The sequence below is a fragment of the Lissotriton vulgaris genome, chromosome 6, assembly GCF_964263255.1.
Source record: "Lissotriton vulgaris chromosome 6, aLisVul1.2, whole genome shotgun sequence".
Taxonomy (NCBI): Eukaryota; Metazoa; Chordata; class Amphibia; order Caudata; family Salamandridae; genus Lissotriton; species Lissotriton vulgaris.
The window spans coordinates 1,776,366,014-1,776,386,564 of record NC_141694.1 but is presented as its reverse complement, the minus strand read 5'-3'; the positions used below and the strand labels follow the sequence as shown (position 1 = coordinate 1,776,386,564).

Genomic DNA, 20,551 nt, shown 5'->3' with positions numbered 1-20,551 from the left:
AATTGATAGGTCACTGGTAGGAGGGTGCATAGTTGGCAGGCAAACACTGGGGAAGAAAATGTTTGACCAATCCCACTGATAGTCCAGCGACATTAAATAGGTCAAGGGAGATTGCCCCAAAAAAGCGCACATGGCCGGAAGGGGTGCGCGCGCTCCTAAAAACACCCTTAAAAAAAGATCCCACATGAGTTAGGAACATATAGTAAATCAGGACCTAGCACACGATGTGATAAAGCGTTCCCCATGCCCGTCATCTGGACACGTTATTCACTGGCCACATTATGTCCACAAGATGTCGAGACCCACCTGTGATAATCAGTAGACAATTAGTTTATGACTCCAAAGGGAGCAACCGACCTTCATCACCATATTTGGTACGCCAGAAACTTTTGTAAACCATCAAGTTTTGTCCAAAGAGGACTCATACTGATTAAAATTGAGACAGTCTTCAGTCCTTGTGCCTGTAACTGTTCTCTCGGCCATAATGTTTGATTAAACAAACTGTTCCTGTTTTGCCATTTACTCGTCTTCTTTTTTTTAAAAAGATTTCAAACTCACATAACATCTTGGCGAGCCAGGCAGGAGCTGATAGGGAACTCCAACCTGACTGCAGCCGAAGAAAGGAGACCCCACCCGGACATATTCTCAATTATGCAATAAGGAAGGTGGGCAGACTCCGCAGTTGACTGGAATTTCTGATGAATCCGCAGGGCATAAGTTTGTCTTGAACCACCCGTCACAGAGGGTAAGAGACTATATCACAAATTCAAACACAGTCTACAGCATTTGGCGTATGGTAAACTCAGGAAAAATGTAAAAAGATAACCTAAGAGCTTGTGCCACTGACAGAGTCTGACATATTATCTATTTTATATGTCCTAACTGAATCCGTCGTAAAGCGGCCCTGGAGGCGTTCCCGCGAATGTCACCTTTTTTTGATAGCTGAGTAGGCTAGAGAAGGTGAAGGTAGCCCTTGATAACTCCCAGGATGCAGATTTTTGTGATCTAGCTATTCTGATTGGGTGAAGTTAATACCTCAGTCTCATTGTTTTTTAGTTCAATGATACCCTTAGTATCTGGAAGGAGTGTGGGAGGTACATCTGGCTTGGACACTAGGTGTTGTAACAGGGTGGAATTCAGGCATAGGAACAAAAATTCAACCCAGGAAACTGGGCATAACTTGTGTGTAGCAAACACAAGGTGATGATGGATGGAGCGCTGAAACTTTTCAGACACTCACCCCCAGTCACAGATCTGGGTTGAATCCATCATCATTCTTTAGCTCACTTTGCCACTTCAGTTCAGACCCAGCTATATGCAAATCAGTTTTGACCCTGTGCCTCATGGGAACAGTTCAGCCCGAACTGCCAAGCCAGGTCTTCCCTGAACCAGAAACAAGCATCCTGGGACCGGTTTCAGGGTCACACTCCTCATTAGCCAGGCTTGCTTGAATCCAATGGCAAAGTGAGGAAGGGACCCACGTCTGGGCATAACCTGCCAACTTAGGGCGAACAAAGCAAACACAAGGAGAGTGTGTAGCCAAGAGGGGCCATTGATTTCCGAGATATTACAATAGGTTTTCTTTGATTACCACCTTTGTCTAGGAGACGATATTGGCAGACTATCCAGCTAACTTAGGAACGTGTTCCACGCAAGTCTTCTATTTTAGAAGTTAACGTGCTGAAAGCATACTCACTTTTTTGAGAAAGTATTTTTTTCTGTCAATCATTTTTTAACTGTATTATGTATGTGATGATGTTATTTTGATTGTTGATAGCAAGCTGTATTGTGTACAAAGGCTGAGATGATGCAGATGCTATTCTACCATAGTGTACATTCGCCCTATGTTGTCACACTACATATGCATTTTTATCTTGTTTTTATTTAAATGCTCAGTCGAATTGTTTGATACAAATACTGTAAAATTGGTTAGCCCTAGTACGTAATTTGCAAGAGTGCACCAAGTAGAACTGCGAATACGTTTAGACAAACAAAACTAAGAAACATCAAGAGTTGTTTTCATCCAAAATTCTAATATTGCCATGGATTCGCCACTGAAGCATATGGACACTAGGTTTCCCAAAAAGATAAAGAGAATTAATAAGTTGGGCTGAGAGTGGCATTTACACACAAAGGCACACACTAGTAAATATGCAGGACAAAAGCAAGACAAATGAGCTGCCTAGAGGACGTTAAGGAGTGGATGACCAGCTCCTCCCTCAAACTAAATGGAGACAAAACAGAGCTCATGCTTCTAGGCCCAGCCTCGCCAATACCTTTTACCTCCTTGTGGCCCCAAGCTCTGGGCACTCCCCCTACCCCCAAGGAAAGCGTCAAGAGCCTAGGAGTATGGCTGGACAGGAAGCTGTCCTTTTCCACCCAGGCTACCAAGCTGTCCGCCACCTGCTTTGGCATCCTCAAAACTCTAAGGAAAGTCCTTCCACTTCTGCCTCTAGAAGCCAAGAAAGTGGCAGTCCAAGGCCTCATCCAGTCCCGCCTTGACTCAAACAATGCCCTATATGTAGGGGCTCCCGAGATGACTCTCCGGAAACTCCAGGTAGTGCAAAACTGCGCAGCACGCACCCTGCTACAGATTCCACGAGCCCAGTCAGCCAGACCTGCATTAAAAAGTCTTCACTGGTTGCCAGTCAAACACAGAGTGTCATTAAAGGCGCTGTGCATTGCGCACCGGGCATTTTGGAAAACAGGACCCGCAATCAACAGCAACCTTGTCATTCCCTATCACCCAAATAGGAACCTCCGCTCCACTGAGGCTTTCCTGGCAGTGGTTCCTAGAGTGAAGAGAGCCAGACCCGGGGGCAGGCTGTTCTCACTGAATACCGCTAAACTTTGGAACACCCTCCCCCTCTCACTCCGTTCCAACCCGGACCTGCTGTCATTCCGTAAAAAGCTGAAGACTTTATTATTTGCCAAAGCCTCCGAGCTCTAATCTGTCACTCCGCTTGTCCCTCCGATTCTCACTTCAGCGCTTGGACGCCCCTGGGCAGCAACCGCGCTCAATAAATCTATTTCCAATTCCAATTTCCAATTCCAATTCCAATATTAGAATTATGGGCCATCTTTGAAGAAGTGAAAACGGATAGCCACACAATGCCGGTTTTGAGCAAGATGTTGGCACCTCCCCCACCATATGCAAATGAAGGGAGCTCCAGTCCCTCGGGAACCAATGACGATTACTGGGCTACAGGAATTGCCCAAGTAGCCGAGGGGGAAATAGAAAGTGAATTTGAAGGTGAATCCAGGCCTACAAAAGCAGCACGTAGCTGAGAGCAAAAGAGACAGGTCAGACAGCACAAGGAAGAGAGGGGTGAGCTGATGCTCGAGAGAAAGGGCACACAACCAGGAGTTAGAGCAAGAGTACCGGGCAGCATGCTCCTATGAGGGAAGCAAGGCCAGTTACTGGGTACAGTGCTTGGGAGAATCAGAGGTAGAAAAAACGCTACTAGCAGGGCTCGGAGCCACCCTGTACGGTCGACAAAGGAGAGGGGGTGACCAAGACATTGGGAAACAAAGCAGCCTGGTACTTCCCTCACCAGCGATGCAGGAAAAACAAAATGGCTCCTGTGCATACACACAAGGGAAGCAACAACCAGGATATACGCTTCTCCGCACGGGTGCACAACAGAGATAAACCAACCCTGAGGGCAATAATAGCAAAAAAAGGAAGGTAAGACTTTTGTGTACCCGTTTTGCGACTTTTAGTAGATTGGACTGAGGAGAGGGACCAATATGACAGGTCTTGGCCGATGGCAGGATCATTTGAGCCAGAAGACTCGCAGTAGCGGAAGACTGCATCAAGCATGAAGGAGAAAACCCCAAGTAGAACTTCTTCTACATGCAGCAAAGCCGCGCAAAATGGGAACACTATATTGAGGAGAAACCCTTAGAGCCACCTAGGATGAGAATGTACCCGTTACTGCTGACGGGCGGTGTGTGGATTATATTTGTGCCATTGGCCCAAATGGACAAACAGGGGTTGAGAACAAAGTCAACATCATTGCTGGATGGGGCAGGGAAATGGATTACATGCTTCAAGAAAAACCCAGCAGGTATCAACCTAGCGATAGGTGACATTAAGAGCCTAATAAATAGCCTAATTGGGGAGCAGACAAACATGGTGTCCATTCACACTTGCATTGCAGCAATCACGCTACCAAATACCCAGCCTGACGGGCTGCATTTAATACACACAGGCACGGGATATGTACCGACCTGAGAGAAATAATCCCTGATCGCCTAGATGTAGGAAGGCAAATGTCAGAGATCATAAAGCCAGAGAAAAGCATAAATGATTTCCTAAATAGAATGAGGGAAAGATGGGGACAGGAACCGAACAGCCGTGGGCCCACAAGTCACATTTTTTTATAACATTTTGAAGATAGGGTTACCCACCGCGATACAGAGCAGGCTGGACAGAGTAGTTGGGTTGGATACCAAACCCTGGCAGGAAATACAATCTCATATACTCCACTACCATAAGAAAAAGCAAGAAAAGGATAGAGAGAAGCAGGAGCAGACCTAAAGAGTTACCACAAACTTTGTGCAGCAGAAGTGGAAAAAGACTGCCCTCGAGGGAGCAGCAATGGCTGCATCCATGTAGATGGCACCAGTCACAATGGGGACTCCACTGCAAAACTCTAGAGGGTTCCAAACAGGTAGTGCTGGTGGTAGAGGCCAGGGAGGCTGGCCGCAACCAGACATTACAGCAGCCGTGGCTACTGCATGAGAGCGTTAAGGCCACGCCCACTGACTTTGAGGCCCCTTTACTTAATGTATTCTGCATTAAATAAAGTTAGGCATTTTCATGCTTGAATGCTTCACTCTGAGTCAGGCATTTGTAGTATCTGCACTGCAGTCTCAGGGGCAGATTTATGTTACCTGGCGCATCCCCAGGGATGCGCCAGTTAACGTGCGCCACAGTGCGCCACAGCTCCGCCACCCATGGTGCGCCGCATTTATAATGCGGCGCACCATTGTGCAAAAACGGCACAGATGCGTGACGCATCTGTGCCGGAAATGTGGCGCATTGCTGGAGTTGCGTCGCAAGCGCGACGCAGCTCCAGCAAGGCTCGGGGGTGCCGCATCTACACAATGCTGCATAAAGACCTACGCCTGCTTCAAGCAGGCGCAGGGTTTTGACGCAGCATTGGCCTGAAAGTGACTGAGTGAAATCTCATAGATTTCACTCAGCCACTTTCAGGAGGCGTTCCTGCGCAGGAACACCCCCACCCCCCTGCGCAGGAACGCCTCCTTATGGCGCAGGGCTTTACAACCTGACGCATCTCCTAGATGCGTCACGTTGTAAATAGGGCGTATTGTTTGCGCCGCAGTTGCGTCAAATGAAGTGACGCAATTGCCGCGCAAGGGCATCATAAATCTGCCCCTATGTGTGTGCCTGACGCTGTGTGATAGCGTAAGTAGGGCTAATGTACATACAGCCCTCGTGTTGCCTCGACTCCCAGGTGACGGCACTGCCCAGTCTCCTCCTGTTCCTGGCGGCGCTGAAGAAATAAGCCTTAGGCTTTGCACTCTTCAACTGCAGCAAGATGAAAATTACTCAAGATCAATTTCTCCACCCAGAATCATAGTTAGAATCATAGTTAACCACATCCCACCCTGTGGTGAAAGGAAAGAGTTAGGAAGAGTGTGAAATACTGCTACTCCTTCCAGGTCGTATGCACTTTCAGTTTTTTATTTAAGTATAATTCTTTTTCTCCCTCCAATATTGCTTCATGTACTGATACTTCTATTTGGTAAACCAGTCTGCTTTTTTCTCCTACTTAAAGTGGGTGTTTGGAAGGACAGCCAACAGGGCTTGCATTAGAAAGGTGGACGCTGTTTGTGCTCACAATAAGACATTTCTCTCAATGGATGTATTATATACAGAGTTGTCCCATCGCTTTATGTCCTTGGGACACCGACTCTATCCCTGGGGTTTCCTTTAAAAAAAATGAATATCATGAGTGTAAGACGAAGAACGCATAGACCCAGCATGCACTATTTCATTAAATCTAAGCATATGTTGTGTCCTGCTTGCATGTTTGTGCTAAGTCTCAAATTGTGCAGCACTTTCATGATTCCTGGGTGCATGAAAGGCTCATCCAGGTAATGTTTTTTGTGTGTTTGTATTCTGTAAAAGTAGAAAGACCTGGACTTGCTCACCTCTTCATTGTATTTGCAGAATGTGTGTCCTTTGGAAATCCTATTTTGCGGCACACCCGATCAGAGTTTTCAGAGGTTCAGTTTATAAAAACAAGATCTATCAATAATGTTTTAAGTAACCGCCCTTACTCCCTTAATCACTGAAAGACGTATCCAACAGGGGGTCACCTTCCGATACCTCACCAGATTGCGACAGTTAGGTTGATGGGATCACACCCCTGTGGTAAAATACAGGTTCTCCAAAACCATTGAGAATGGACTGTATGTAACTAAACTGAATTACCTCCTCGTCAGTCTTCCTCGCCACATGACTTACATAGTGAGCATAAGCTCCACGACAGAACCCTCCAAAGCAAAAAAAGCCTCCCACCCCTCCCAACATGGCCGACCAGTCCCACCTGACCTCTATAAGAGGCGGGCCGGCCCAACCAACAGCCTGTTTTTTTTGTTCTGCGCGATTCTCTCCAGAGGCGCTGTTCAGGTAAGATGGGCCGGCGTGAGCTGGCCCTTGGGTTTAGGGTTGAGGACCTGCTATAGCGGTCCCTGGTGCCTTATGCCTGCAAATCCCCCCCCTCTTCCTTCCCCCGGTCCTATGGGGCCGGTTAGGTGCTGCTCTAGCGTGCCAGAGGTTTACAGGGGGGGGGGGCGGCCGGGGATGTGGGGTGTTTGGTCATTCCCTGGTATCCCCAGGTCGTTACTGGAGGGCCCTTGCCCGTTGTGGGCTTCGGGGCCGGCGCTGGAGGTTCTCCGGGTGTGCTGGGGCTCCGGTTGCTTTCAGTGCGCAGGTGCGTGGGATCGCGCTGTTGGTGCACTGCCGCCCCTGCCTGCCGCGTACGCATGAGAGCGGGTATGCTTCTCTTCCTCGCCATGTCTTTGGGCGACTTTGTGACCGTCCGGACCGACGGGATCCCCGGGTGTCCCGGTTCTCTGTCACTTGCCTGTGGCCTTGCGTGGAGCGCGTCAGTGCGCGACGCTCCTACGGCGGTGCTTGCACTGTGTCTGGCCGGACCTCGGCGTGCATACCTTTGCTCAATTGTACGGATGGCTGCGGGGGCGGACGCGGTCCTACCTTGACTCGCCCGGGGCAGTCGGGTTGTCCGAGTGTTCTTGGCTGCTGTGCTCCGCTGACCGGGTCCGGCCTCTCCTGGCCTGGTTGTCGATGGACGGCGCTGGTCGCTGCCGCCTGTGTTCGTATTTTTTTTTTCTGGCTTCCCTGGGCCCGCGGCTGCTTGCCGCGCTGGGGTTGGCTCCGGGCGCATCCCGCCTCTTGTGGGCGGGGTTTTGTTTCCGCCTGGGCCTGTGATTGGTCCAATGGTTTGGGCTACAGCCCCGGAGGCCGAGGTCTCGCCCGGGCCCGGGGAACGTAGGTTGGCGGACTTGCATTCTGGACACGGCCGATTTGCTTGAGACTCCTGGTGATGCCGGGGATTTGGCCCGGGGCCGCTGCCACTGAGCTGCATCCCCTCGACTACACGCTGTCCGGTCCGAGGGGAGGTCGCTGCTGGCCACGGGTTGCCTATCCTTGGCGGCACGAAGCTGTGCTGGACGCCCTTGGGGTCCGGCGGGACCCGGTAGGTGATTGGTTTCTTTTGCTCTCCACACTATTTGGGCGGACGGCTGTGGGTTCTGTTCCTACTGATGCCGTTCCGTTCCAGCGTATCCGACCTCCTCGGCATCAGGCGTCCCCGGGCGGCTCTGATTCTGCTATCCCCTGCTGGCGCGGCCGTTGGCTTCTGATCGCCTCTTGGTGTCAGGGGTCCTGGATACACATCGGTCACCGTCAGCGGGCGCTTCGGCGATGCATATACGAGAGGTGGTAGTGGAGTAGTGTGGCTCGGTGTTGGGCGGCTGACCCTGGTACTGGGGTCTGGCCCGGGACCTGGTTTCGGTTCCCTGCCTCGGCGGGTCTTGGGGTCCTATACGTCCTCTGCCCATTAAAACTAGCCTAGGTGCCTGCTCCATTCATGGAGTCCCACTCTGCGTCTCTGGGCTATTGCTTGCTTATTCTCCACACCGGCCCCGCGGTTCTAGGGCTGCCTGGCCTCCTCCTTGGGGGTGTCCGGGGGTGGGCGCCTCAGAGGGTGTGCTGGGTGTCCCCCGGCCTACGGCCATTCCACCCTGGATACACCTGATCTCGTCCGTTCTCTGATGTTAAGCAGGGTCCAGCCTGGTTCGTGCCTGGATGGGAGGCCGCCTGGGTATTCCAGGTGCTGTAGGCTTTCATTCGTACTAGCGCCTTGAGCGCCTTGGGGGTGTGTAGTGCGCTATTCTTGTATCGATTTCCGCTACGGAGCTGAGTGGCATGGCCCCTGCGCTGGCATGGCACGCATTGTTCGTGTTTCGTTCCGCGTTATGGCTTGAGTTTCTCGGGGTGCGTTCTCTACGCATGTCTCCGGTCCCCCTTCCCCTGCCCGCGTCCGTTGTGATGGGCGTTGGGGAGGTGGGCTTTGTCACCTTTCCCACTCTGGGGGCCGCAAGGCTGGCTCGGCCGTCTGGTCTGGCTGCATCCTTGTCGGCGGTGACGGCGTTTTCGGCGAATGGCCTTCTCTGGCTGTCTCCGGTCCTTTCCTTTGGAGCCCGCTCCCCCGGGCGCGGCTCCCCGTCCGCCTGTGGATGAGGGCGTCCCGCCCTTGCAGGGGTGGGGTCCTTCGGCCTTTCCACCCGAAGTCAGTCTTCACGGGGTGCGTTCGGGTTTTGCATCTGGGCCCGAGTTTCGGCTCTTCCCGGTCTCGTACTGGTGCTGCCGCTCTCTTTTTTCGCCCCTATGTCCGGGTTTTCGGCCCTCTCTCTCCAGGGGGTCCCCTGGGAGGGTGGGGGGGCTGTTGCCTCCGTTGCGTCCCGTCTTGGGACGTGGCTGTCCCGGTTCTTGGGCTCTTCGGGTCTTGCTGGCCGGTGTCCAGTCTTGCTGGTCTTGCGGCCTTTCCGCGGGGCCCCACCTTCTCGACGGGTTGGGGGGCCTGCTCCTTCCTTTGTCTCGCCTGTAGGTTTTTTCGGAGACCAGGGGTTGGCCGGTGGGGCCGGCCTGCAAGTGGGGGTTCCCTATCTCGGAGTGCTCGCTTCGGCAGCACTTGTACTAAAATTGGAACGTTACATAGTAGATTTGCTTGGCTCCTGCGCAAGGATGACACGCACATGCGTGAAGCGTTCCATATAATGCGGGTTCTTCCGTTGGGCCTACCTTCTGGCCCGTGGGTGGGAGCTGTACTCCCCGGCCCGCCTGGTGGATCTTCTTCGCCGGGTGTGGGTCTTGGTGTTCCCTGTCGGGACGTGTGAGGCCTCTCGGCCTCGTCTTTTTCGTGAGTGTGGTTTCACGTCAGGCGGCTCTCCTCCGTCGGCTCCCTGCTCTGTGCGCGGTGGTCCCTTCGGCTCCCGTCTCGGGCTTGTCCACCTTCGGGGGTCGTGTGCCTGGTCCCGGTTCTTCCCTCTGGTTCAGTCAGGGGGGGGCGTCCTGTGGCCGGGGCGTTTTGGGGTCGTTGGGATCTCCTGCTGTCGCGCAGCTCCTCGTGCTATCGGGGGTTGCTGGCTGTCCTCCTGGCCTGCCGTCTTTTGCACCGGTGCTTCAGGGTCCCCAGGTCTTGGTCGGGTCGGTCGTCCTGGTGGTGTGGGAGTCGCCGGTCCTGTCCCTTCGGACTGTCTTTCCCCCGGGGTCCGACTGGGTGGAGGCGGTTCGACTGAGTCGGTTCTAGCCTTCGTTGCCTGGTCTCGCCCTGACCCCGGTGGTGTTTCGGCGCCTGGGGCCTCGTCTCGGTCTGCCTCCGGTGGCTCTGTTCACGGGGGGGGGGGGTCTCTGCCCTCCGGCCCGGGTTCTGCTCTCTCCTCCCGGGTCCTTGTGGTTGCCCTGTCTTTCGCTTGACCTTTTCGGTCTGCTGTACGCGTTTCCCCCGTGCCCTCTGTTGTCTCGGGTCCTCTGCTGGATTCGCTTGGGCGGGGCCGGGGTGCTCCTGGGTGCTCGCTTCGGCGGCACGTGGACTGACATTGGAACGTTGCAGAGACGATTAGCTTGGCCCCTGCGCTTGGTTGGCGCGCAGAATCGTGAAGCGTTCCTGTTTATGGTTCCCGGCGGGGTCCGCCGCCCCTGGTACCTTCTCCTTTTGCGAGCTGGCGGTTCGGGCCTACTGGCCGATCCCGGTTCTTCCCGTTCCGGGGTTGGTCCGGTGCCGGTGTTGGGCCGGCTCTTTCTACTGGCCTGACTCCATCTGCGGTCCTGATTCTTGAGCGGATGTTGCTGCTTGCTCGGGGTTGTTCTTCTGGGGTTGTGGTTTTGCTGCGGGGCTCCCGCCTGTCTTCCACTATCTCTGCCTGTGCCTGGCACTGGGCTTCCTTCTCGCTTTGGTGCGGTCGGCTTGGTGCTGACCCCGCCTCCGTGGGCCCCTTGCGGGTCTTGGTTTCCTGGCTGTGGGGTTTTCCTTGGGCGTGGCCCCCTCTTCCCTGTGGGCCCGGTGGGCTGCCTTGCGGGCCGTCCGCAGTCCGGTGTTCGACGGGCTGGTTTCCCTGGTGGCTCGCTTGGCTCCGGAGTTTGTTTTCTCCATCGCCCTCGGACGCTCGGCCTGTCTCCCCCTTGGGTTCTCTCTCTCGTTCTACGAGCTCTTCAGGGTCCGCCCTTTGTGCCCCTGGCCTCGGTGGCTTTGCGGGTCCTCACCTTTTAGGTGGTTTAATTCCTGGTGGCAGTGGTGTCTGCTGGGCGGATGGGCGTGCGGGGGTCGTGCCTCCGCTCCCCTCCCTTCTTGCGGGTTTTGCCGGACAAGGTTGCTCCTTCGGCATGTCCCCAGTTTCCTTCCCGGGGTTCCTTCCCTGGGGTCCCGGGCTCGGGTGGTGTCTTTACCGCTTTTCCCTGCCGACAAGGTTCCTCTCTTGTCCGTGCTGGTTGTTCGGCGTGCTGTTTTGGCTTCTCTTGGCCGCACGTCTTTCCTTTCCCAGTGGGATGACCGGTTTGGGTCTTTTGGTCCGGTTCGTTCGGGCCACTTGCCCTCCCTTTCCGCCTTGGTTCGCTGGCTTTCACAGGCTATCGTGCTTTCCTATGCTTTGCTGGGTTCGGTGGGTCCGACGGGGGTCCGGGGTCGGTCCACGGGGTGTGGCTCTGTGTCCTGTGCCCCCTTCATGGGTGTCTCCTCTGTGGAGTTTTATCGGGCATCGACGTGGTCGTCCCCCGCCTTGTTCGTGGGTCTCTATCAGTCCCGGGGGGTCTTCGCTGGGGCCGTTCTGAGTGCTGGAGCTGCGGCTCCTGGTTGGCCTACTTTTCCTTGAGGTCTTGATTTCAGGTTTCCTGTGATCCCTGTTTTCTTTTCATTTATTCTACTTCAACCTTGTGTTGGTTTCTCTGCATCACCGTGTGGTGTTGTTCTTATGGTGGTCAATGAAGCCTTGTTGGCTTGGGTATTTGCTCACTATGCAAGTCATGTGGCGAGGAAGACTGACGAGGAGGTAATGCCCCGGTTACTTACCGGTAATCTTCATTACTCCGAGTATAGTCTTCCTCGCCACATGAGTTCCCTCCCCCCCTCCCTGTCTGGCTATCGGCTTCATTGTTTGCTTGGTAGATCAGGCTGTTGGTTGGGCCGGCCCGCCTCTTATAGAGGTCAGGTGGGACTGGTCGGCCATGTTGGGAGGGGTGGGAGGCTTTTTTTGCTTTGGAGGGTTCTGTCGTGGAGCTTATGCTCACTATGTAAGTCATGTGGCGAGGAAGACTATACTCGGAGTAATGAAGATTACCGGTAAGTAACCGGGGCATTAACAGTCAACAAAGTTCTTATTCAAAAACAAGAAGCAGCAATTACAACAAAGTGCACCAACGCCAACTTGTCATCAACCTCCACAATCCAAGGAAAAAGAGTAATAATGAACTTGTGTAAATGAAGGAACAAAAACCCACAGGCCCTCAGCGAGGGGTCTGCTTAACACCTACTGCCCTCAAAGAGGAGGGAAAAAGTGCGTAGGTGCATTGTTCCAACGTGCGATCGAGCGCTTCTATGACCATAACTCCCTGAACAAAAAACTGCAAACTTTCATGAACTGGTTAAAAGGAACACAGCCACAGGAGGAGCGCAGATGACTCCCAAGAGACCCATACCTAGAACTGCTGTTTAACAACAAAAGTTGTGTTTATGTATATGATTATGTATGGTCTGCCTACTATGGATAGTCCCACACTTGAGTATCATTGAGGAACTGCTGAGTCAAAAAAAGGTCACTAAAAGGGAACTACAGTGCCTGTGTAGGGATCTCTCATACGTTACCTACAATGACACCAAACAGAACACCAGCATCCCACATTTACTGCACAGCATCCTTTTGCATAACAAATTGTACCAGCACATAACCACAGTCATCTCCTAAGCATCAGCCAGTTCATATTATGTCTATTTATTAATCCCGCATGCGGTAGGTGCAGACAGACTTTACTTGTCCCATGAGGTAGCTCCCAAGAAAGCAAAAGGCCTTATACACTTCCATCTATGTAGAATATGGGAGAAGATCCAACCCAACAAGATAGAACCACACAGGTTAGTTGTAAACATAACCCACTATGACACCAACCCAACAGCTCTATACATCCTACCTGAACCCACTGATATCTAAATCGAGTTAGACAGGATGCAAAGGAAGGGCCACACAGAGGAAGGGATGACATGGCCAGAGACTTCCCTGAGAAAATATTTTTGGAGGTGACAAAACCCCTAACTCCGTGCGCAAACATGTCTGCTCCAGTATCCATCTGTGGACCAAGAGTGGCTCTTAGTGTAAAACCGGGGAAGTCTTCTTAAATAACAAATGGTCTCCTGACAGGGAATTCCTATGTAGGGCTCTCCAGCTCAGGGACAAAAATGGGAATGGATAGAATTGGGAGGGCTGAATGAAAGTATGATCACCCCATGTCAGGAAATCTGGGACACGGAGGTGGGCGGATACACTTGGCTAGAAGGGAAACGACAACCCCTGATTGTGCAGAAACGAACACTGTATTACTTATCTTTCAGAGGAAAGGGAACGCTTCTGATGGGCCTGAATGCTAACTCAGGAGTGATACTATATATTCTGGATATGCAATGGGGCACCTCCACGCTGATGGATTACTAGTGGCAGTGCAGTGAGTATGTCTACACTCCGCTTGTTCCCGGATAGAGGGGACTGTGTTTACTTGTCACTATGCATACCCCAACCCTGGTCATTCCTGGAGTAGAGCTATCAGACTTGTACCAGCACCCGTTAAGGAAAAAGACAACCTTGCTGCAACAACCTCCTGAAAGGAGGGCTCCAGACCATTTCAGCAGGGCACAATTCAAGGACATGCCAGAAGAATTTACACTGTTCACCAAAGCACAGATGGGGGCTGGGGTAGGGGGGGGGGTCAATACCCTTCTCCCCCTTGCAAATAAAAGCTAATGCCCACAGGTGGGAAGGTGCATAGCTAGCAGGCAAATAGCTGGTCAGGAAGCTTTGATCAATCCCACAGATAGGTGCAGTGACATTACAATCGTCAATGGAGATTGTCCCAGTGAAGCACACATGGCGACGCATGCTACAAAAAATACCATGAAAAGTCCGACGCCACATGAGTTAGAAACACATAGCCAGTCAGGACCTAGCACATGCAGTGATCATGCACTTCCCATGCCTGACATCTGGACACATTATCCACTGGCCTCACTGAATCCACACGCGGTCGAGGCCCACCTTTGGTAACCATTAGACAATTAATTTACGACTCCCAGCATCATCCAACATTCCTCACCATGAATGGTACGCCAGAAACTTTTATAGCCCATCATGTTTGTGTAAAAGAAGGACTCATACTCATTGTAAATTGAGATGGTCCTCATACCTTGTGCCTGTAATTGTTCTACCAGCCGTAATGTTTAACTAAACAAACTCTTACTGTTTTGCCAAACACGTCTCGTCTTCTGTTTTTTAGGGGATTTCAAACTCAAGTAGCAATGCGGCCCTCCTGCCTAGAGCACCACCAGGAAGGTGGAGTTGCAAGAGGCACTGAGGGACTGGACAGAAGCCCATCAATCAATGGTGGAAGCAACAGGAGAGGATAAAAGGATGGGGGGACCTGGAGAGGACATTCCTGTGGATCCACCTGCAGTTGAGGTGGGTGACTTGACCACTCAAGTGGCGCTTCCAGCCAGAGCAGGCAGCTGTGTCTCTTCACACAGACTGACCCAGAAGAGCTGGCGGAGATGAGGGAGGAGAGGGAATTCAAGCTGCAGATGGCACTTAAAGATGAAGGAAAGGAAGCTGGCCATGGAGGAAAAGGAGGCTGAAAGGGCCTCGGAGTAGAAAAAGCTGTTACTGGCCCATGGACTGAATCTTAACCGCTTCCCTGCGGGGCGTTTTTTCCTGCTGTACGGGAGGAGGGGGCCGCGCGTGGTGCCGCCGTGCTCATGACGAGCTCAGCTCGTCATAAGGTGCAGTGGAGCTGCACTCATGACAAGCTGAGCTCATCACGGCCACACCCGTTTTGGAACGTTCAGCACAGCAGGGAAATTATCCCCGCGTGTGAACGTTCCAACGGCACATAGAGTCCAACAGTGATGGCAGCAGCAAACCTGCGGTGTCTGAAGGAGAAAAAAGTTCCACATCCCAAAGGATTTGGTGCCAAGTTATGTGGGGGAGAGGGGGATAATACTGACAAATGGCTTTCTGCCTAGGAGGAAGCCCTGAGTGTTCACAAAATCCCAGAAGAGCAGTGGGGGGGTGGGGGGGGGATAGGGGAGTGAAAACATATGCCTAGAGTGGGGCGAGACACGCTTCTTACTTTAGATGTGGGGACCAAACGATGTATACCTCCATGAAAGCAATCTTAATTGCTAAGTTTGGACTGACCCCTCGAAGCTTGCTTAGGAGGCAGACCTCTGAGCCATTACCAGAGTATCCAAAAAGGTCCCTTGGAGTGACCCCACAAAGGGTAGTTCAGATTCCCCTCAGCAGAGTGAGGGGGAGGTAAAGATGACCCTAACAAGTCCCAGAGTAAGGAGGAAGGAAAGGGTTCCTATGCCCCATCTGAGAAACAGGTGAGTTGTTCTGATGGGCGGTGGCCCAGGGCACCCCATTTCCAACACGCTGCTTTGAGTGCTCACAGCTGGGATACAAGCAAGCACAATTGATCTTTCCAAACCACCCACCTACTGGTGGGACCTCAGCAGGGGTGGCCAATATGGCCTTAGGGGTAAATGGTGCTCAGGAGCAGGTCATAGACCTTAGTTGGGGGATAGGCTCAGAGGGTGAGCTTGTGATCCCTGAGGGTGGAAGTCATCACTCCTATCAGGTGAAAGTGAATGGGGACAGGACAGGACTTTTTCCGCCCTATTGCCCTGGTATTCCTGAAGTGGACAGGATAGGTGACCCAGAAAATAGTCATAGTTAGCCCTCAGATGCCCATAGACTGCATACTGGGGAATGATTTGCCCCCGCTAACAGGAGAACTGAGAGGGGCGGAGCCCTGACCGTTCACTTTCCTGGGGTACCACTCCCAAGCAGAGCGTACAGGAGCCCAGATGGTGCGCCATGGTGAGGAAGGACTCACCCCTGTTCAGCCTCAGGCTACGGTCTCAGGATACCACCCCTGATTTGGGGGGAGGTATAGTGGAAATCGTGTGCATAATCACAGGGCTATCACCCCCTCACTCTGAGACACCTGAGAGGTCAGAGAAACATCCGGAGCCCATAGACTTGAATTTATATGTCACCACAATTGCCGCCCTGATAAAGTCCTATGGTTTTTTCCCGTTATCTTACGCTGACGACAGATTGTCATGTAGGTCGTGAGTGATCTAGATAATACGATAGCTAAATTCCAAGACAGTATGCTCCAGGTAGGCAACTCGATAAAGGACAACCGCTTAAAATTAAACTCCTCAAAAACAGAGGTTATGTTGTAATAATCCTTTTTTGGTCTACTAACTGGTAGCCTCATGAATTAAGCACCCTTCCAAACCCAATTGCTTAAGTAAAAATCTTTGGGGGGGGGTGATCTTTGACAACAAGTTATCTTTTGAGGGCCAAATAAATCACATTACATCCTCTTGTTTTTTCATTTTTAAAATCCTTAGGAAGGTGCTCCCTTATATTACGTACGACTTTCAGAAAACAGTAGTTACAGCACTCATCGCCTCAAGACTGAACTATTGCAACGCGCTATTGACTAGCATTCAAAAACACTGCTTGAATACAAGTCAGACCCTCCAAAGTACAGTGGCCTGCCTGCTCCTATGTATTCCCAGACATAACTTTGCTTCCCAAGCACGGTTACATTGGCTACCAGTGGCTAACCATATCAAGTGCAAGGATCTGTGTATAGCTTTTAAGTTTTTACATAACCTGGGCCCATTCTATTTGTTACAACACTTTCAACCTTATGTTTCAACTAGATCTCTTTGCTCTTCTTTCGGGGGCAATCCTATAATCCCTAGATTTAAAAGAGTTAGATGGAGTGGTTAGAGCTTTGCAACAAGCACAGAAAGGCTGTGAACACATTACTGTCAGTTCTTAAGAATAAATCAAACTTGTCGGACTTCAGGGAGAGCTTCTCCTATTTTTTGCTGAATTTGTTTTTGCTGGCCTTAGGGCTCTTTGCACTTTACCGCTGCTGACAGGTGCTAAAGTGCTTGTTATATCTCCTTAAAAACATGGTAGAACTGGCTTATACCCAATTGGCATATTTAACTTAGTTATATGTCCCTAGTAAAGTGGTACTACAGGTACCTATAAACTGTACATTGAATGCTGCTAGTAGGCATTAAGCACTGTTCGTCCCACCTACTTCGGTAGCCCATTAAACAGGTCTCAGGCCTGGCATTGCAGCCTGTGTGAGCAGTTTCAGCTGCCATTTTGACGAGGCAAAATAAACCTTTAGCCAGGCTCAAACCTTCCTTTTTAACACAATTTAGTCACTCCCAGGGTAGGCCCTGGAAAGACCAGAGGGTAGGATGCAATGTATTTAAAAAGTGGGGGATGATGTTTTAAGTTTGACATGTCCTGGTAGTGAAAAACATTTTAATTCACTTTTCACTACTGCATAGCCTACCACTATCATAGGATAACATTGGTGTTACTTTACTACATTTTTTTAAGTGTAATTTCGAAATGGGAAAAGGTGCCAGTTCATTTTTGGGGTCTCTGGAATTGGAATTTCCAATCCTTACTTATGGTAAATCTGGATTTTAAATTTGCAATTTTGGAAATGCCACTTCTAGAAAGTTATCTATAATCCAAACAAAGGTTCCCGGTGGTTGTCTGATCGAGGACGCAATAAAGAGCACACGAAGGCCTAAATTTATAAATTATCTGACTCCTTGGTGATTTCACAAGAATTTGATATCCTGGCTCCATATTGCCCTTCACAGGATTTTTTTGATTTCTAATTTATTACGGAGGATTGCCATTTAGTGGGATTTTCACATATTTACATGTCTCCCCTCCAAAATATTTTTGAAGAAAGTATCTTGGGCCGATAGGGAAGAGTACTCTTACGTGCAGGAAGACTGTTAAGAAATTCAAACAAGTGGTTGCTTTCACTCTTAAAGTCCATTGTCCTGATGATGACCCTTAACCCCTTCGATGCTTCTGACGGAACGGTTCCGTCACGAGCGCCGGTTGGGCTGTGCTTATGATGGAACCGTTCCGTCACGTCCACGCCCGTTTCTTAGAACCTTCAGCACAGCGCGAAAATTCGCGCCGCGCTGAAGGTGTTAAAGCAATTTTGGGTTGAAACGCCGTCGACGCCTCTAACATGGCTCAAATTAGGGATGACATTATTGTTTGATTGTGTACTGTGTTTATTGTTATATGTTTACTTTTCTCTGCCAATGTTTTTGGATTTTACACATGTTTATGTCTTTTAGTGTATAGTATGAGTGTAATTGTTCGAGCGCCCTTTGTGTTTCTCATTAGATTCATGTATGTAACTCTTTATGTACCTGGGGGCATATTATCAAGGGGGTTTATCTCCGCTTTTTTGGCTTTAAAAGCCAAGAAAGCGGAGATAAAATTATCTCCCTATTACCTAGCTGTCGCTAACACCAGTTAGCGACAGCTAGTAGGAGATAGCGACCATCTTGGGCCCCGCTTTGCATGTCAGTGATATTTATCACTAATGACATGCAAAGTGGGCGTGCCAAGATGTTAGCGACTGGAAACAGTCGCTAACATCGCTATCTCCTATTACCAACTTTTGGAGATATTCGCGCTAAGCGCGAATATCTCCAAAAGCTAACACCTGCCCCTGAGCAGTTCTTAGCCATGTTATCCAATGGTAGGTGGATAACATGGCTAAGAGCATTAGCTCGGTAATGCCTGAATATCGCGGACTTTTCAGCGATATTCATCCATTATTGCTGATTTTTATTGCATTTGCGATAAACCTTGGTAATACCAAGGTTTATCTGCGATAAAAATTGCCGCAACTCGGCGATAATTTTTTCTTGCTAACCAAGCAATAGCGATAGTTATCGCTATTGCTTGGTAATATGCCCCATGGTTCTTTGTGATACTGTGACATTCACAGGTTTTCTCTTTCACTTTTTCTTTGTTATATAGAGTTTTCCTTAATATTTTCATTCTCCTTTATTTGTTAAGTATGCTAATGTAGCTCGAGAACCTTTGTTTGGATTATAGATTTTGTTACCCCTGGTTCTTGTTCTAGGGTCAAAAACCACAGTTGATGGACAGAATGCAGAACAAGGTCATACATTCACCCCAGTACAGAGATCTGGGCCTAAATCCATCGTTTTTTTTCTGCACTCCACACCACCCCAGTGGTCGCCCTTGTGGTCAGTAAATCACTTCTAGAAAGTTGGCACTTTCCATGCTTAGCCCTTTAGTGCATATAGCCTGTCTCTGGTCACATGACTGGGTTTAGCTGACAGTTGAGCGTGGTGTATTCCCCCTAGCCACACACAATAGGGAGCTTAGGTGTACCTGGATGGGACATAGCTGGGAAGAGGAGCTGGGCACAGTCCCACTTACACTTGAATAGGCCGTGTCCTGCCTCCACACAAAGGGCTGCATACCCACTGTGGGGAGGCAGGATGCCTGGGGACTTCCTAGCGGAACCTCTACAAGATTCTCCCCTACTTTGAAGTTACCACTGGGTATGAGTACTGGACCTCAGACATCAACTCTTTAGTACAATTCTGGACCTGTGGATACTCTGCCAGGAAGGACTGTTGTGCTGCTGAAAGGAATGCCACTCTGAAGAACTACTACTTGCTGTGCTGACCTGCTGCCCTCATGCCTGGATGAGAATGACTGGACCTGTGTCTCTAAACCTAGAACCCTAGAGTGACTTTAAGGGCTTGTTGGTTGACCTCCTGAACAGTTGCATCAGGGACATTACAGGCGTCCTGACTACCTTGAACCCAGCCCCTGGCCTCTGCCATCTGTGAGTACTGCCCTCCCAAGTGGTGCCACCCCAGTCCTGGGCTCTTGGAAGTGGATCCTACAGGTGCTTCTGCCAAACCAGCTGTGGTCCTCATTAGAACCGACAAAAAAGCCCCGCAAAGCCTCGCCGCTCGGCTGCCAGCTCATCAGAACGTTCGCCAAGCCCAGCAAAACCTTGTTGCACAGCTCTCCAGGACCAATGCAAAGCGATGCCAGGCTCTGCAAAGTCTTGCCACACAGACCTCAGAAACAACACTTGACAACTACAAGTGTTGCAAAGGTAACGCCTCGCCGCTCGGACACCAGGATTTAAGGTACTGTGTTCAGCGGACCTACGTGGGTCCCTGTAGTCGGCCTGCATTCCATCGCGGTTTGCCTGAAATTGTGACTTTCTACCAGGCTTGAGGTTTTGTGCTTTTAGGCGCTTTCTTATACTATATTCTTTAAAAATTCATAACTACGGGTCTGCTGATTTTTTTTTGTCACTTTGGTCATGTTTCATTTATTAAATGTGACTATATTGTTCTAACTTGGTTTGGGATCCTTTTTGCGTGGTGTTTTCACTGTGTTGCTGAATGAAGCGTTTTTCACATTGCCTCTGAGTTCAGCCTGACTGACTGTGCAAAGCTACCAGGGGGTTGAGCATAGGTTTATTTGGGGTTTGTTTGTGCCTTACCCTAACAGGGATTGTGGATGTTGTTTGACCAGGGCTCACACCCCATACAACCAGTAACCCAAGTTCTTACAAACAACATACACTGGTGATAAGCATTCAGATTCCAGTGAGGAAAAGGATTGCCTATAGGGCATTATGTTTGACTCACATAGTGCTCAATGCTCAGGACCTAAGTACTTTTAACCTCTTCCATGCTCATGACGAGCTCAGCTCGTCATGAGGCACGGTTGAGCTGCATTCATGACGAGCTGAGCTCGTCACGGCCGTTGGAACGTTCGCATGCGGGGATAATTACCCCACTGTGCTGAACGT

At 50.6% G+C, this 20,551-nt stretch overlaps 2 non-coding genes and 1 pseudogene across 2 annotated transcripts; all 3 read left to right on the top strand.

Moving 5' to 3' along the window:
* The first annotated feature begins 8,283 nt into the window (after positions 1 to 8,283).
* LOC147709468 (5S ribosomal RNA) lies at positions 8,284 to 8,402 on the top strand (annotated as a pseudogene).
* An 830-nt stretch (positions 8,403 to 9,232) lies between these two features.
* Positions 9,233 to 9,339, top strand: LOC147709467 (U6 spliceosomal RNA). Its single transcript, XR_015296917.1, has one exon. It is a non-coding gene; the product is annotated as a U6 spliceosomal RNA (small nuclear RNA).
* A 789-nt stretch (positions 9,340 to 10,128) lies between these two features.
* LOC147709466 (U6 spliceosomal RNA) lies at positions 10,129 to 10,235 on the top strand. Its single transcript, XR_015296930.1, has one exon. It is a non-coding gene; the product is annotated as a U6 spliceosomal RNA (small nuclear RNA).
* Positions 10,236 to 20,551: the final 10,316 nt, after the last annotated feature.